Genomic DNA, 20,001 nt, shown 5'->3' on the forward strand with positions numbered 1-20,001 from the left:
AAAGCGACAAGCCAGCACTTGAAAGAAACTCAAAATAAAGAGAAACCCTTGTGGGCCTTCTGCCCGGCACGAGATTCTCATTTAAGGAATACTAAATAGTTCAATATAGCTCTTTCTCTGTCACTTATATAGGATGCTCGTAAAATCTTTCTCTTTTCAGCCGTGCCAGTACCAATTTTGGCTCAAGATTCTCCAGCCGAATAATCTCCGCTATAAGTGGCAACGATTGTACTACGCGCACAGTTGCCAGATTTTATATAATTTATGAAGATAAAAAGAAGCACACACAAAAAATTAACAGGCATTAAAAAATTTTAAAAATAAAAAATATGCTTCTGCATAGTTAGGAGGGTAGTGCCATGGCTCTATGAGGGCTCTATGAGGGCCGCCACTGGCTATTAGGCAGGCCGCATATCAAAGAAACATGAAACGTGAAACATGAAACGTGAAATATGAAACGTGAAACATGAAACAAACAAATTGTGAAAAATGAAAATAATCACAACACGTAATTAATTATCTAAAACAATGAAACTGAAACCGAAAAATAGAACACGACCTAGTTCATGAAGCACGTTTCTAGAGGGGAGGCCGCACATCAAAGCAACATGAAACTGAAACGTGAAACATAAACAAATAAATTATGAAAAACGAAATCGTTTCATGTTATCATAGAAATCAAAAAAACAAAAATAAAATTTGTATAGTCAACAAAGGAAAGTGATGATGACGAGATCGTTGTTGTCGTGGCAACTCTTTTATTACTGACCAAAAACAAAAAAAGAAAACGACGTTATTGGATGCATCCATACAAGGGTCTAGGACATTTCGCCGTCGCCGTTTCGCCGTCGCCGTTTCGCCGTCGCCGTTTCGCCGTCGCCGTTTCGCCGTCGCCGTTTCGCCGTCGCCGTTCCGCCGTCGCCATTTCGCCGTCGAGCTATTTCGCCGTCGCCATTTCGCTGTCGAGCCACTTCGCCGTCGCCATTTCGTTGTTAGCATTCGTACTTATAATTTCGGGATAATCATTATTTGTATATAAGTTTTGAATGGTTTTCGAACGATTTTATACTATCACTTTTGCATAATGAAGTTTTTTATTTTTGATACAGTAAAAACAATTGAAATTGAAATCCCTTTTCTCAATATTGTTTATTTCCGGGAATCTGATAATGGTCATATTTATCTATTTATGTATAGTTGAATACAAAAATATAACTTGGTTTTACTAGCAACATCAGCATTTTATTTACACTGACATTTAGTATAAAAAAAGTTAGTATGTTATCACGTTCTTGCAACATTTAGTATAAAAAAAGTTAGTATGTTATCACGTTCTTGTAAACTTAACCAATGCCGGGATGGCGACGGCGAAACGGCCGACGGCGAACTGGCTCGACGGCGAAACGGCCGACGGCGAAGTGGCTCGACGGCGAAACGGCCGACGGCGAAGTGGCTCGACGGCGAAACGGCGACGGCGAAATGGCGACGGCGAAATGGCGACGGCGGAACGGCGACGGCGAAACGTCCCAGCCCGTCCATTCAATGATATAAATCAATATCAATAACCAAACAAACAATAAAATTTCGATCAAATTTATAGAATGAGTTTACAAACATTTACAATATCATCATCATTCGCTTTGACTTATCCCTATGCGGGGTCGGCTTCCCTAATTGCATTTCTCCATACAATTCTATCTTGGGTCATATCAATATCAATCCCCTTTACCTGTCGTCTGCCTAATGTCCTGCCTAATCGTCTCCCCCCACGTCTTCTTTGGTCTTCCTCTCCTACTCCTTCCAGGAATCTGCACTTCAGCAATTCTTCGTATTGGGTGATTAGCGTCTCGACGTTGAACATGACCAAACCATCTCAACCTACGCTCTCTCATTTTGGCATCAATTGGTGCCACACCTAGACTTCCCCTAATATACTCATTTTTAATTTTATCATTTTTTGTCAGTCCACTCATCCATCTAAGCATTCTCATTTCCGCCAGATGCATTCGTTGTTCCTCTTTCTTTTTTACTGCCCAACATTCAGTTCCGTACATCATAGCCGGTCATATGGCTGTTTTATAGAATTTTCCCTTCAACTTCATTGGAATTTTCCTGTCACACAGCACACCACTCACTTCCTTCCACTTCATCCACCCAGCCCTAATTCTACTGCATGAGTCTCCATCTACTCTGTAATACCGATCACAGGTACTTAAAACTATTGCTTTTTACAATCAGTTCACCATCCAAAGATACCATTTTATTTGTAGTAACTCCATCTTTAAATGAACATTGTAAATACTCTGTCTTTGTCCTACTAAGTTTTAAACCTTTTTCCTCCAGAGCTTGTCTCCACTGTTCCAGTTTTTGTTATAAGTCTCTTTCACTATTTCCTACTAACACGACATCATCAGCATACATTAAGCACCATGGAATGTTACCCTGTAGCCTGTAGTTTGTAGTTTCGCTGTTATCTGGTCCAAAACTAATGAGAATAAATACGGACAGGTATTTTTAAACATTTAAACATTTTTAACATTTAAACATTTACAATATGTAAGTATCCTATTATTGTGGGTCTAGTTTAAAGAAAAAAGATGAGGCATTCTCTTGGCATTGTCTATTGGAGTTAACTCTACAGGTTCTAATTGTACAACTCTTCGTACTGCCCCACCACAGAAACCAATACAATATTAAATTCTTGGTCAGTATTAATTTTACACTCGTAATTAATTCTCCAACACAATGAAACTAAAACCGAAAAATAGAACAAATTTCATGAAACACGTTTCAAGAAAATAAAAATATTTCATGCGTATGAATCACACTCGTTTCATTGGTGGCCGGATTTTTATTTGCTAAGTAGTGTTTTATTTTCATGAAATATGTTTCACGTTTCATGTTTCGTTGGTGTGCGGCCTCCCAAGATAAAAATATTTCACGCGCATGAATGACACTCGTTTCATTGATGGGTGGACTTCTATTTATTTAGCAGTGTTTTATTTTCATGAAACGTGTTTCACGTTTCATGTTGCATGTTTCTTTGGTGTGCGGCCTCCCTAATAACGTTTAATTTCATTATATGGGAAGAGATTTTCCTATTTTCTTCACTGCTTACTTTTTTGAATTCCTTAACTCTATTATGTTTATATTTTGTTGTTTTTTATGGAATGAAGTAGAATAATAATCAAGTGTGAAGAGATAAAATAAAAAAATCAGCTCATACGAAGAGTTAATTGAAGAAACAAACACCTATTTTGCAGAGCTTCCAGAATCATATTAATCGGGCGGCATAAAGAAGTTGGAAAATTGCTAGAATCGTTGTATTGAGCTAAAAGATGACTACATATATCGAAAACAATAAAATAATTTTCTAGAAAAACATGACTATATCGAAAACAAATAAGGTTACTTATCGGACCATCTAATATCTACCATATCTTTTGTGGTCGCCTCATATTTTGTTTTCGTTTCATATCTTTACACCAAATATTTAAATTACATACCTTTACCTAGTTCAGAATTAATTATTCCTTTAAATATTCCATTGAAATATTGGACATAGGAAATATCAATAATTAATTGTTATTTGTTTTGTGAATATAATCTTTGCGACATTTATCAAAAAATTATCAAATGCATTTATCAAATACAACTAATTGTGTTGTTTATTGCACCAAAGTCTAGATTTAATTAACCTATCGGCAATGATAAAATACCGCCACTTTATTCAGATTGTCGAGTTAGAGGTACTTCGCGGGTAGCACTATTATAAGTAACTGAGATGCTTTTAAAAAAGAAGGTATCTAACTCACTCAATACTACTATGTATTAGGTACAGTAGGTATTTGGTTCCATGACATCTCGTAACGCGACAGTTGGTAACGGCGGCAGTTCGTAACTACACATATTTGTAACGGACAATTCATAACGCCAATATTCAATTTTTTTAGTAAATTTAGTATTACTGAGTTTCGGCAAAAATGCATTTTGCATACATTCCTGTACTAAAAGTAATGCTATTTTTTAAGACCACCTCTTTTTAAATATATTTCACACATATTTTTGCATATATTCTTGTTAATACTACAAGTAAAGAATATTATAAAATTTGTTATCCCGAATTATCACTTTAAAGCAGTAAAACTAAGTTTTAAAAACAGTTTACTAACAATGTATTTACTATAATAATAATTAATACAATTTTAGCCCAGTCGGGATACCATTTGACCTTGCATTAGGAGCTGCCCCAAATTTTATTTTTCTAATCTTTAGGGGGGTCAATAGTAGTATAAATTTAAAATCTCGACTGAATTTGACCGTTGCGTTAGCCGCCATCTTAATTTTAAACGAGAACCGTTTTTGCTCAATATCTCCGCCATTTTCAACTTTTCGACAAAAAATATAAAAACTGAAATTGTTGAAAATGCGATTTTCTATAATTCCGTTTATTATAATTTTTTTCGTGCGGTCCATATTTTCCGAGTTATGGGGAAAAACAATGACAGTTAAAGCATAATTATTGATTTATTGAATTATCTCGTTTATTATTACATTTACAACAAATTTTAACCTATACAAAAATGAAGAGAATTAAATTTTGTACAATTTTGATCTGTCTCATTTTTTTGATAAAATCAATATTTAAGGTAGTACGTATGCGGTAAAGGCGCGAGCGTAAGACCCGATTGATTTTAAAGCAATTGTTATTGTTCAATATCTTCCCCATTTTCAGGACTGAAATTGTTGCAATTACGATTTACTACAATTTTTCGAGAAAACCAGTGGCGGGTCTATGAGGGGGAAGGGGGGTGGGAAAATTCCCCCCAACGGGGTCCAAAATTAAAAAAAATTGTTGAAATATTAAAATATGTTAGCTAACATGAAACTTAATTATCGACAGACAAATTCAACCAATAAAACCCGTTAGTTAATAAAATTAAGTGAACTTAATGCATATAAGTTATTATTTATGTCTTTTATGTACTTAGTTTGGTTGGTGTTTCATTGGAAGTTTCAAAAATTGTATAAAATATAATTCTCTTTATTTTTGTTTATGTACAATTATGTCGTAAAGTTAATAATAAATGAGACAATTCAATAATTATGCTTCCCCTCCGCTTCCATTATTTTCCTCCTTAACTCGGAGAATATTGATCGCATAAAAAAATTGTGGAAAAAAATTGTAGGAAATTGCGTTTCCAACAATTTTAGTTCCTACCGTTTTTGTCGAAAAGTTGAAAATGGCGGAGATATTAAGCAACAACGGTTTTCCTTTAAAATCAATATGGCAGCTAATGCAACCGCGGAATTCAGTCGAGATTTTAAATTTACACTACTATTGATCTTCCCTAAAGGATAGAATTATAAAATTTTGGGGCAGCTCGGAAAAAAGATTCAATTCAGTAATATGCTCCCCCCACCACTTTTTACTATTTTCCCACTTAACTCGGAAAATATCAACCGCATGAAAAAAATTGTTAAAAAGAAATTGTAGGAAATCATATTTGGAACAATTTAAGTTAAAAATGGTGTAGATATTTCAAGGTCTTACGCTCAATCAAATAAATCTCAATCAAAGATAGATAAATCAATCAGGTCTTACGCTCGCGCAATTATCGCATACATACTACCTTTAATATTAACTTTACCAAAAAATGAAAGAAACTAAAATTGTGTAGAATTCAATTCTCTCTATTTTTGTATAGGAACATTTTTGTCGTAAAACTAACAATAAAGGAGATAATTCAATAATTATGCTCTATTTATATATAACTGTCACTATTTTCCGCTATAACTCGGAAAATATCGATGGCACGAAAAAATTGTAAAAATATAAATGACAGAAAATTATATTTTCAACAATTTCGGTTGGTTTACTTTTTGTCGAAAAGTTGAAAATGGCGGAGATATTGAGCAAAAACAGTTCTCGTTTAAAATCAAGATGGCGGCTAACGCAATGGCGGAATTCAGTCGAGATTTTAAATTTACACTACTATTGACCCCCCTAAAGATTAAAAAAATAAAATTTGGGGCAGCTCCTAATGCAAGGTTAGGCCTGTTATCGTCTAACCCGACTGGACTATTTAGATTACTAGATTATATTTATTTTAAGACAAAGTTTTAAGAGTTTATCCTGATGCTGGTTCGTTAAATTGATAAACCTAATTTCAATTGTAACTGTAATAAAAGTTAGTTTCCACGTCAAAAAAAAAATTCAATTTTGACGTTACGAATTGCACCGTTACGAATTTGTATAGTTACGAACTGTTGCCGTTACTAACTGTCGATATTACGAGTTGTCTGTTACTATTTATCACGAGAGTGGTTATAGTTTCCTTATTTTTTCTTTAGGTTCTACTCAATCCGTTGTGTTTATCCCTCTGAGGGGCCTCTTTTTGTGACGCTGAATGCCAAAATACCATATTTTTGGTCTTTTTCTGAGTAATGGTCTCCATGTTTTTAAGAAAGAAAATAATCGTTTCGTTTTGATTCAATTCGAGTCTCTTGCCATCCTCTGACACCTGATGTTTCGGAATCTATTCCTTGTCAACGCAGGATCCTCTCTGATCTATGGGAATACTGGAACAGGGGAAGTTCTAATAATTGTGGAACGTGATTTTAATTGTGGAACGTGTCATCCTGACAAGTCTGTGATTGTGAAAACTAGCAGGTTGTTTTTAAGTTTATTTAATAGCAAAGTTTATATAGGTAATATATAGGACCGGCCAAACCCGATTTCAGGACAAACTAGTTTGGCCTAGGCCAAACTAGTTTATCCTGATATAAATACATTCACTTCAGGCCAAACTAGTTTTTCCTGATATAAAGACGTACACTTCAGACCAAACTAGTTTATCCTGAAGTGTATGTTTTTATATCAGGATAAGCTCCTTTAGCCTAGTCTAAACCAATTTAATCTAGTCGAAAGTAATTGATTACAGATTGGTTAAACGTAAGTTTAGAAGACACTATTAAGAGTTGTAAGACTTTTAATCATTTAGGGTTAATGATAAACCGAGATGGCACTTGTATGAAAGATATAGAAATGAAAATAGTACGGGGAAAACAAGCCATGAAAGCACTCCATGGAGTAATATGGAAGAACACTCTAACTAAAGAAAACAAAAAAGGATTTTTCAGGGCGTAGTGCTGAATATTACCCTACAAGAGCGGAAGAATGGCCAGTGACAAAAATAATACGAAATAAAATACGAACAGTTGAATTGGAAGGTAAAGTTGAAAGCTATAAGCTTTCATAAATTGGAGTTTATGAGAAGGTGTCTACAAATTACAAGGTAGGATAGAATAAGAACAGAGGAAATATGAAACAGAATAGAAGTAGAATGCTCAATTACAAAAAAGTTGTGGTTGTAAAAGTAGATCCCTGAAATGGTACGGGCATGTAAAAAAAAATGCCGGGTCACAGGTGACCGAAAAGATTACTGGACTGGACCCGCGGGGAGGAAGGCGGAGAGGAAGATCTGCTGTGAGATGGAAAACTCACATAGGAAATGCTATGATAGATAGAGACTTCAGAGTTGGCGACTGGGAGAATAGAGTGCTATGGAAGACGAAAACGGCAAACTCATAATGGGAAAAAGCCAAGAAGAAGAAAGTAATTCAGCGAACTAGCACGGCTAAATATAAATAATAAATTGAATAAAATACTTTGTTTTTGGAAAAATAATCTTTTTTATTAAAACTATAATTATTCGTAACAAACAAACAATAATATTGAGTTATATTCGCGGTCGGACGGACAGACAGCCTAGGTCAAATTTCTTACCTTTAATAACATCCTTGGAATATAAGCTTTCATTTGACACCTCATTTGTCATTCTACCTGGTATAATGACGGAGGAGTTGAGTTCACGGACAGACAGACAGACAGACAGACAGACAGACAGACGGACGGAAGGACGGACAGACGGACGTGGCCAATTCAACGTTTTCACATTTTTCCAATCTGGGTGAAAACAATATCATTTCGTACTCGATTTTATTCGTAAGTGTATCTTTTCTTTTAATTTTTGGAGAAAACCTTATCCTTTTATTTATTATTTTTTATATTATTTAATTATACAAGAATATATTGATTTTAGAATATATTTGTTTATTTCTACTGCATCTTGATTGTAAATTTAGTATAGTGCCTGTCCAAAAATGATCCAAAAAATCTAAAATAATAACTGCCTGGGGCGAAAATCTTAGTAGAATTTATAATAACATGATTTTTTAATTATTAATTAATTATAGTCCAGACAGAATTATATTGGACACCTCTTGTATTTTATCATGTTTTATTCATATTTACTAAATTACATATCAAAGATTTTAACTGAAGGAATGGGAAAAAAATATGTTTGAAGTGAAAGTTTTGTGTTTTTTTTAATAAAAATATTTTCCTTTTTCCATTCTTTCAGTTGTCATAAGTCATTTCAATTAAATAATTTTTATCTATTAAATAGTTTGGTGAAAATCGTTCTTGTATCGGATCCTCCACTATATCGGTCCGTTATATCTACTTAATTAAATACTTTTAAGATTACAGTTTTTTGAGGACAGAGATGATGAATAATAGCATAATTAGACCAGGGCGCATTTTGTAAAAATATTAGTACATTTGGACGTTATCCTCCCTCTCAAAACGATCCGGAACATTGTTTATGAAGGAAAAATTCGATTTTTTTCTTAGTTTTTTAATTATAACTTTAAAAGTATTCATTTCCAAGAAAAGTTGTACTGACATAAAAGTTGCGTAATTAAATTTCCTATAATATGCAATTGGCTAAGAATTTAAAAAATAGTCACCCTTGTTGCAAAATAGCAATAATTGCGAAAAAAACATACAAAAACCAGTATTTGCATTTTACGTTTTTAAACCATTTATGCTACACTTAGGACCTTCATATTTCACCCAGGAAAAACTTTGTGATACAGTAAAACAATACTTTAAATTTCTTAAGATCGGTTTAACAGATTTTGCAAAATAAATTTTGCAATCCAGCTTTCGCAAAAAAAAATTCATTTTTTCAAAATGTTACAGGACTGAAAATAAAGCAGATAGCAAGTTGAATTTTTTTCTGCTTATAGAAGTTTACAGTACCTTTCATTTGCAATTTGCAAAATTAAAATCGATTAACTACCACGGCGTCAGGAATGTTTTTAAATAAACATTAATTATTGGTGCTACGAGCAGGACAGCGGATAGTTTGCTCTGATTGGGCATTCCAATGACCTTTGATAATGATTGATTCATTTTAATTTTTATTATATTTCGATATAAATAAATAAATTTGTTTAATGCAAAATAAAAACACATACCTACTCTATCCTTTGAAATAACACTTTTTAAGCAAAAACTTTCTTTGTTCATATATTTTAACTTAGAGAATAAAAGTTTATTATTTTTAAACACATGCAATTGTTTAAACAATATTTCACAAACAATAATAAAATTAGTTTGATTTTTGTGGAATTAAAATATTAAAATACAACAAAATATAGAGTAAGAAAATAATATATTAGATAAAGATTGGAAGAAATTTTGGTGGAAATCAATCGAATCGAACACCGCTGTTCTGCGTGTAGCACCAAAAATTAATGTTTTTTTAAAAAATTTCCTGAAGCCGTGGTAGTTAATCGATTTTAATTTTGCAAATTGCAAATGAAAGGTACAGTACACTTTTATAAGAAAAAAAATCAACTGGCTACCTGCTTTATTTTCAGTCCTGCAACATTAAAAAACATTAATATTTTTTGCGAAAGCTGGATTGAAAAATTTATTTTGCAAAATCTTTTAAACAGAACTTAATGAAATTTACAGTGTTGTTTTACTATATCATAAAGTTTTTCTGGGTAAAATATGAAGGTCCTAAGTGTAGCATAAATGGTTGAAAAACGTAAAATGCGAATACTTGTTTTTATTTTGTATGCTTTTTTTCGCAATTATTGCTATTTTGCAACAAGGGTGACTATTTTTTAAATATTTAACCAATTCTATATTATAGGAAGTTTAATTACGCAACTTTTATGTCAGTACAAGTTTTCCCAGAAATGAATCATTTTAAAGTTATAATCAAAAAACCAATAAAAAAAAGAATGTTTCCTTCATATTTTGACATCTTGATTATTTAAACAATGTTCCGGACCATTTTGAGTGGAAGGATAACTCAAATATTATTTGAGTTATTTTCAAGCAATTTCTGCAAAAAAATTAGAGTCACCTCTCAACGTCCATCTCAAAACAGATGCGGCCTGGACTAATGCATTTTGTTGGTGAGATAATAAAATTTTTTGAGTTAATACACTTTTGAAAAAAAATGTGCGAATTATAGATATTTCGGCTAAAATTACCATTCGCTGCGCTATTGGCAGCTTTCCCCCATCTGATGAATCCGGTAACACAAAGTTCCGGTGGAAATCGAACGTTTCGTGTTTTGGGGGATAAGTATAATGGGGATGGGACTGGAGAGCGTGTACCGGGTGGACCGAAATATTTAGGTCACGGCTGGTTTGACCTAGTTTCCCTTGTCGTATTGCATGGAGATATTCGGGTTCGGATGGGGATTGGCATGGACTGAGGAGTAGGGTTGCCTTGCTGTTTGCTGGAAATTAAATTTTGATCATGTCCTACATATTAAAGATTAAGGGTTTTTTGGTGACACATCTGCGCGCGATCAAATTATGGTGGTTAAAGTTAAATAAAAACTCGGACAAAATTTATGTTATACATAAAACGTTAGACAAAAAAATATTAATACATCAAACAATTTTACTGGAAAATTCTAAATATATTTTATAAATTATTAAAAAATCATTTAAGTGAATCTTTGCAGAAGTCTTTGGTATATGAACTCAGGAAGTTATGATAAAATATGGTCGCTTACTATTTTTTTTTTCATTAAACAAATACAAAAATACACCCTTGCTATTTCTATATTTAGGCATAGGTAATGGTATCCAAAAATTTCTACAATTTAAAATAAATAATCTTAATAAAAATTAGGGTTAATAAATTAAAAATATATTTTTTACATTTTAAAAAATATATAGCTTTTCGTTAGATAGCAAATATTTTTTTACTGTAAGCATAATTTTTTTTTCAAAATCATTAATTTTAAAAATTTATACTTTTTGGCTACTTTACTGGTGCTTAAATAAAGTGAATTTAAAATTGATACCGTTTAATGGCGTTTAATTGCAATTAGGCTAGAAACAGAAAGAGTAGCATTTTTATTTTTTTCTCACAAAAAAAAATAGGAATCAACTTTAATTAATTAATTTTTATCATAACTCCCTTAACTTATACGCTATATATTTATAGAGAGTTCTACAAAGTCTCATTTTAATGCTTTTTTCAAGTAGGTAATTTAAAAACTATACTACAAATAAATTGATCGTTTTCATATTATTCCATCTTGAATTTTTCGAAAAACTCTCTCGATTTTTTGCTTTATAACTCTATACTTAGATATTTTTCTATCTATTCATGACGTTATTGTTTTTTTTATGTTTGATAGTACTTCTTCTAGGATTTCAAGATTGTTCTTTAAGTCTTCTCTGTTTTCTGCTGTCAATACCATATCGTCTGCAAATAGTAGCTCCGGTAGTTGAGTCTGTTTCATTTGCCAGTATCCTAATGTTAGTTTTCTCATTCTTCTATTGGCTTCCTTTATTGTTTCATTCAATACCACTGAGGATAGCAGAGGGCTCAACACGCATCTCTGTTTGACGCCTTGACTTGTAGTAAATTTTCTGGATTCCTCGTTATTGGTTCTTACTGTATTTGTATTATTTTTGTACCTATCCTTTATTACTTCTATTATGTGCCTGTCGACTCCCCTTTCTTGTAGTGTCTTCCATACGTCCTTTCTTCGGATTATGTCAAAAGCTTTTTTAGGTCGATGAAGCATATATGTATATCTCTATTCTTATTGATAACCATCTCACTTACTTGTCTTATTGTGAACACATTGTGAATAATAGAACTTGCGTGCGTCTGTCCTTCCTGAATCCGCACTGTGTATCTTCCATAGTTGTTTCTATTAGGGTAATTATTCTTGCAAAAATACCTTCCCAGAGATACTTGATATGCTAATACCTCGGTAATTATTACAGTTTCTCTTGTCTACCTTTTTGTGTATTGGTAACATAATGTCTTTCTTCCAGTCCTTTGGTATTTCTTCTCTATTTATGGGTTTACTGTAAAGAGACCGAAATCATTAGACCGAAAGCAGTAGACCGAACTCATTAGACCGAAAAGCACTTTACCGAAACCTCACTAGACCGAACAGCGGAAGACCGAAAAGCAGTTCTTTTTACTTGTCGCAGTAAAAGAGATAAGACTAATGTAATTACAACTTAATGTTAAGTATTTGGATGGTTATTATTAGAGTTCGGATTTAAAAACATAAAAAAATGCAAAAAACGCTTAAAAAGAATAACGATTTTATGAAAAAAAAGCATTTTATTATACAAAAGAAGCATGAAAATAAGCATATAAATTTTGACAAACCATTTTTTTTAAATATATATAATTATCTCTAGGTATAGCTTAAGAACTAGTAAATAACTATTATAAATTTAAAAATAAAATAAAATAAAATAAACAAAAAAAAAAAAAAAAATAGATAACTGAGACAAAAATGTTTTAACCAAATTTTTATCCACGCGCTTTAGATGAAGGAAAATATATCATTTTTCGTATATATCATTTCAAATATATTATCGTAAAGTTTCGGCGCCTGTCACTCAAAACTTTTTTTATATCGAAAAGCTTATTTCAAAGTTATACTTTGCCACTACTGCCGGATCAATATGTTAACTTTTGACTTGTTAATACTATCTGAGCAATTTTTCCAGGGATACCTTCCATCTTTTTTTCAAAACTGTTTATTTTTTGGATCGACTCAACTAATGATATTTTGAGCAAGATTGTTTTGTAATTCTGTTTCACCTAAAACATCCTGACAATCTTTTATCGATTTGCTAGCAGTATCTTTAAGTTCCAATACGAAGCTTTAGTATAAAGCTGCATCTAACCATAGTGTTAACCGTAGTGTTAACCCACAGAGTTAACACTAGTTCCGGTAGTAATGGAGTGTTAGGGAATCTGTATCTAAAAAGTTGCACCCTTAAAGGATCTTTAATGAAAATTTTTTTCCATTTTTAATCAACTCAATAACAAGTGTAAATTGCAGCCGTTTAGTCTCAGCAACGCGATTCAGGCCATGTGCTAGACACGTACAGTGAATTTGATTTGGATAAAACACTTTAAGATCTGATGCTGTTTTGTTGGTGGGCACAGCCTCGAAAAGATACAAATTTGTTAAAGCTTCATTTACGAATCTTGGAACTGCATTGTTATTTTCTTCTTCTAGTTCTTTTGAGCACACCAAATAACACTTCGTCAAGATTTCTTCGTGAAGTACGCCTATGATTACATTAGCGACGTACCTTTCACAAATATCCGTAGTCTCGTCCACAGTAAACCAGGTATAATTGTTCCCAACTAGTGTTTTTACTTTTTTTCAGGTTTCCTTATAAACGCAATTAACATATTTTTTCGCAGAGCACTTTTATCCGGCACATTATGTCTTTGATAGTACTTTTCCAAAAATCACAGTCTACAATTGCACTGCATATATCAAAATTAAATTTCTGCTGTTCACAAATGCAAAAATAATAATGTTATATAAAAAAGCACCAAATAAGCACAAAAATTCAAAAAAGGCATAAAAATTTAAAAAAAGCAAAACAGGCATAAAAAAGTGGTGTCAAAATGACTTATTTTTGCATATTTCGTTCATATTTAAAAAGAAAATAGTCCTGCTTGTATTATTTACCATAAGCATTATGCTTAGAAATCCGGACTATAGTTATTAAAAACAGTTAAAATGGTGTTAACGTCACTCTATCCTAAATTTATTTTTACCTTCACTAATTTGTTTAACGTATAAATTTTTTTTTATATCAGTCTGTACAGAGTAACAATTTACACAGTCTATATATAAAATAGTACAAAAAAATACAATAAACAAAAAGACAGGTATACAAAATCTTAGCATAATTTACTGCAATCTTTTTTAATGTATGAACCATTTCGGTCTAATGCTGTTCGGTCTAGTGAGGTTTCGGTAAAGTGCTTTTCGGTCCAATGAGTTCGGTCTACTGCTTTCGGTCTAATGATTTCGGTCTAATGATTTCGGTCTAATTGTCCTGTACTCTATTTATGATTTCATTCATTAGTTCTTTCATGCTGTTCATTTCCTGTATTCCCATGAATATTATCATTTCCGGAGTGATATGATCCTTGCCTGGTGCTTTGCCTAATTTTACTCGTCTATTGCTTTCTCTAATTCTTCTCTTGTTATGGATTTCACTTGTTGTTCTTCATTCATTTCTTGTATCTCCACTATGTTGTCCATGTCTGCACAGTGCACGTGTTAGCTTTTTGAAATGTTCTCTCCATCTTTCCATTATTTTCTTTTTCTTCTGTTAGTACGTTTCCATTCTTGTCTTTTATATTCGGCATCGTGTGCTCTTTCTTTTGTCTGAGTGGCTATAATGCTCCGTAGAAGAGCTTTTGTTTTCCCTACAATTTTTTGTGATTTTTTGTCCAAACCTCTCCCAGGACCTTTCCTTTCCTGCTTTCACCGCTATTTCAACCTCTTTCCTTTTTTCTTTATATGCCTCGTAATTTTCAGGGTGTTTTGTGCTTATAGTTTCTTCCATTTGTCTATCTTGTTTTTATTTTCTCTCGTATTTCGTCGGTCCACCATTCCGCAATTTGCTAATTTTGCTTTTCCGCAAGTTTCCTCAGCTGCTTTAGTTATGCTGCTTTTTAGATATTCCCATTTTTAGATATACATATAGTTGGAACATGTACATATACTTGGAACATGTACATATACTTGGAACATGTACATATACTTGTTGCCCAAATGCAAGACCAAGACGAGACTTAGACAGTCTTGGTCTTGGTCTTGCGCCAGCACACCTGGTCTTGGTCTTGGTATTGCGCTCCCTGTCTTGGTCTTGCAGCAAGACTCTTGCAAGTCTCGCAGTTGCCCATTAGCCTATTGCATATCTTTGAACAACGTAACAGAGAGATACATTTTAAGGTTGAACATCGTAGCCATAGTAAAGAACAGCCAAATTAATAAATATCTAGATCTAGACAACTGATACCGGGTTGGGTTTGAACCCACGATCTAAGTGATCCGTGCCGAGCATTCAATTCGGTGACAGATGTGCCAAATATGTTAATGTCAGTTCTCATTTTCAAACCAGATCCAATCATATCATGTGTGAAATTTCATCTCGTTGGGTTGGACAGTCGAGTATGGGATTCAAATTTGATGGCACGTCAGCTGCTTCACAATCAGAGTGAAACTTACTCTTCAATATCTCACTTCCTTAAATTTTACTGGAAATACTGCGTAATTTTATTATAACTGTACGTAAGTCTTTGCCATACTTATTTAAAAACATTCTGTATTGATGAAAAACATGACTAGTTAAAAAAGTACCTATCTTTTTTATTATCCAACTAGCTGACCCGGTGAACTTCGTTGCACCTTAGATAGTGTGTCATAATTAGATAATCTGTCATAATTTTGATTATAGATCAGTTGCTTGAGCGTAATGGCTAAAAATCAATTACTCAAAATCAACTGCTCGAAAATGAATTTCTAGACATGAAAATTTATCGAAATGCAATTTCCTCGAATAAAAAAGAAAATTATATGTCCAAATATTTTATGCAAAATTTGTAAGTATGGTCGAATGAAATCCGATAGTTTTAAGGCATTCCAGAAGCCGCTACAGATAAAATGTTTTAACAAATTATTAATCATTCAGAATTAGTCGACACTTATTAAAAGTTAAAATAATTAAGACAATAACTGGACGATAACGATTTAATGAGTGGAAAACAATTAAAAATTATTTTGCACATCATATTTGAGACAGTATTTGGTTGAAAAATCTCATTTTTGCTGGCCAAAAATATATTAATTTGTCTGGACTAAATTACAGTTCTGTTTATCTTAAAAGGAATATGATACTATCAACATTCACACAGTGTTGCCAAACTGGATTTTGTTATTTTGAGTCTAAATTTTCCCAGCGATCTCCGAGGGTACAATACATAAGAAAGATACATAATATGACAAATTATATGATATTCCACGTATACAGTACGTAAATAGTTCAGCTGGACATAGGGAACATACAATATATAGATTTAGATACATAAATACATACATTGTATTATATTGAGATAATTGAGGCAACTGAGTTTTCTCGATGACAATATGGTTGTTAGCATTAAGGGGCATTAACCTCAAAATTTACAAATCATTTCGACTGACACAAATAAACGTCAAAATATGAGAATGTAGTAGGTAGCTAAATATTTTTGGCCTAAGAGAATGGAAAAACTGTTTAGGTTTTAAAGTAAAATAAATTTTATTATTTTAATTCATACCTTAAACTTTAACTACACGCGCTGGCGTATTTTTGTACGCCACATATAAGAATTCTACTACAAATGAATTTAAAAATTTAATTTTTGTCTTTGTTTATTTATCTAACCTATCACTGGAATGTGCTTTACACTGGATTTAGTTTCGTTATAATCGGCATTCTAAGAAGATCTTAATTTACAATTTATTATTTGTTGTTTCCGGTGGTGGATAACATACGCCACAATTATAGTAATACAATGAAATATATAAGTACATATTTCAAATGTTTTTTAGTCATTATGGCACAAATATATTTTTCTTTATAAACAATACTTTTTCTCAGGTAAAAAATAACGTTTCAAAAAAATATTATTAGCAATTTTATTTATCATGGAATCAGATTCCAATTATATATCCCAATTTGCTTACAGAGAAGGAACTCCAAGTATCCGCTGACGCCGAGTAAGGTTTATAACAAACAAATAAGTGTAATTTTTCAAAAAAAAAAATCCGCTGTTTTTAAGTATATTTTCTTGTGGCGTATAAAGAACGCCACGCGTGTAGTTATGTTATATTTTGATGTGCGGGTAGTTAAAGGTTAAAATTCTAAATATTAATTAATTATCACAATAACAAAAAATATTATCAATCATTTAATACATGCAATAATGTACATGATATTTTTCGTTAGTTCATCTAATAAACATAAATAAACTGGATGGTTTGCCCACGCGAAAGCAAGATTTTTTGAAAATTCGTAAAATTAAAAAATTCATATTTTATCCAATTTGAGTCCAAAAGTTAATCTGTTGCAATTTTCTTTTATGAAATTTCCCATTAGTTCTTCTTCTGTGCTCAGAATTTTGCTACGGCTTACGGTTCGCTATTTCGGAAAGGGACTGCGCTAGAGAAGAAAAAATAGCAGCGTTTTGTTCGGAATTCAGCAGGAAATCTAATGGCCAAATTTCATGAAAATCGGTGAATTCGTTTCGGAGGAGTATGGCAACAAAGCCGTTCTCGAGTTATTATCAGTGTAACTAACATAACTCGACTTTCTTTTATATATATAGATGTAAAATATTTAAATGGCTATTAAAAAATAACGGTTGAAGATAAAAAAGTGAAAATTTAGGATTGTATGTATGTATCTTTTGCTTCTACATCATACAAAATTAAGAAAAAACGGTTTGTCAAAAAATTAAAAAAATATATCAGGGGGGGCAAGCCCCCTTATGACGTACGGGCATGAATTCAGAGTTATGCCTATTCCCAGTCCGGTAGAATACACGTTTAAAATTTCATAATAATCTGATGAGCCGTTCTCGAGTTATTATCAGTGTAACTAACATAACTCGACTTTCTTTTATATATATAGAATAGATGTAAAATATTTAAATGGCTATTAAAAAATAGCGGTTGAAGATAAAAAAGTGAAAATTTAGGATTGTATGTATCTTTTGCTTCTACATCATACAAAATTAAGAAAAAACGGTTTGTCAAAAAATTAAAAAAATATATCAGGGGGGGAAGCCCCCTTATGACGTACGGGCATGAATTCAGAGTTATGCCTATTCCCAGTCCGGTAGAATACACGTGTAAAATTTCATAATAATCTGATGAGCCGTTCTCGAGTTATTATCAGTGTAACTAACATAACTCGACTTTCTTTTATATATATAGATGTAAAATATTTAAATGGCTATTAAAAAATAACGGTTGAAGATAAAAAAGTGAAAATTTAGGATTGTATGTATCTTTTGCTTCTACATCATACAAAATTAAGAAAAAACGGTTTGTCAAAAAATTAAAAAAATATATCAGGGGGGGCAAGCCCCCTTATGACGTACGGGCATGAATTCAGAGTTATGCCTATTCCCAGTACGGTAGAATACACGTGTAAAATTTCATAATAATCTGATGAGCCGTTCTCGAGTTATTATCAGTGTAACTAACATAACTCGACTTTCTTTTATATATATAGATGTAAAATATTTAAATGGCTATTAAAAAATAACGGTTGAAGATAAAAAAGTGAAAATTTAGGATTGTATGTATCTTTTGCTTCTACATCATACAAAATTAAGAAAAAACGGTTTGTCAAAAAATTAAAAAAATATATCAGGGGGGGCAAGCCCCCTTATGACGTACGGGCATGAATTCAGAGTTATACCTATTCCCAGTCCGGTAGAATACACGTGTAAAATTTCATAATAATCTGATGAGCCGTTCTCGAGTTATTATCAGTGTAACTAACATAACTCGACTTTCTTTTATATATATAGATGTAAAATATTTAAATGGCTATTAAAAAATAACGGTTGAAGATAAAAAAGTGAAAATTTAGGATTGTATGTATCTTTTGCTTCTACATCATACAAAATGAAGAAAAAACGGTTTGTCAAAAAATTAAAAAAATATATCAGGGGGGGCAAGCCCCCTTATGACGTACGGGCATGAATTCAGAGTTATGCCTATTCCCAGTCCGGTAGAATACACGTGTAAAATTTCATAATAATCTGATGAGCCGTTCTCGAGTTATTATCAGTGTAACTAACATAACTCGACTTTCTTTTATATATATAGATGTAAAATATTTAAATGGCTATTAAAAAATAACGGTTGAAGATAAAAAAGTGAAAATTTAGGATTGTATGTATGTATCTTTTGCTTCTACATCATACAAAATTAAGAAAAAACGGTTTGTCAAAAAATTAAAAAAATATATCAGGGGGGGCAAGCCCCCTTATGACGTACGGGCATGAATTCAGAGTTATGCCTATTCCCAGTCCGGTAGAATACACGTGTAAAATTTCATAATAATCTGATGAGCCGTTCTCGAGTTATTATCAGTGTAACTAACATAACTCGACTTTCTTTTATATATATAGAATAGATGTAAAATATTTAAATGGCTATTAAAAAATAAGGTCCTGGTAGGCAAATTGTGAGGTTGATTAACGTCTGTTCCGTGAATAATCCAATTTCCATTGGAATTACGAATAGATAAATCGCCAAGTTAACACAGTGTGTAAATAAAAGTACAAGTGCACTAGTGAGTGAAAATAAATCGTCCAAAGCATCGAAAAAGTAAGATCTCTCCATTATTTACTGTAAACAGGTATTTTAGATGCCAATAATTATTCGAACAATATAAATACATAAAATAAAACCACTGATAAGAAATTCAAGTTTTGATGGGTCAAACAGACTTGATTTATTTTCGCAGTGCAGAGTCGGACTTATAAAATAAATCTAAAATAGTGCGAGAATTAAAAATCAATAATTTTAATTTTTACGGTGATTACGAACTGGCTTAAAGTTAATTTCTAAATTAAGTTTATAGATTGTGTCTAATATAGGTTTATTTTTTTAAACTAACCTTATATTTTATATTGTATTCTATACAGATTTTTCTAATTGTAACATTTAGCGGGGCACTTTTAGAAAATGGAAAGAAAGGATAATGACACAGGAAGTGAAACCGATGACGAAACGAAACGCAAAAGAGAAAACTTGGATGATTGTT

Source organism: Diabrotica virgifera, chromosome 4 (assembly GCF_917563875.1).
Source record: "Diabrotica virgifera virgifera chromosome 4, PGI_DIABVI_V3a".
NCBI lineage: Eukaryota > Metazoa > Arthropoda > Insecta > Coleoptera > Chrysomelidae > Diabrotica > Diabrotica virgifera.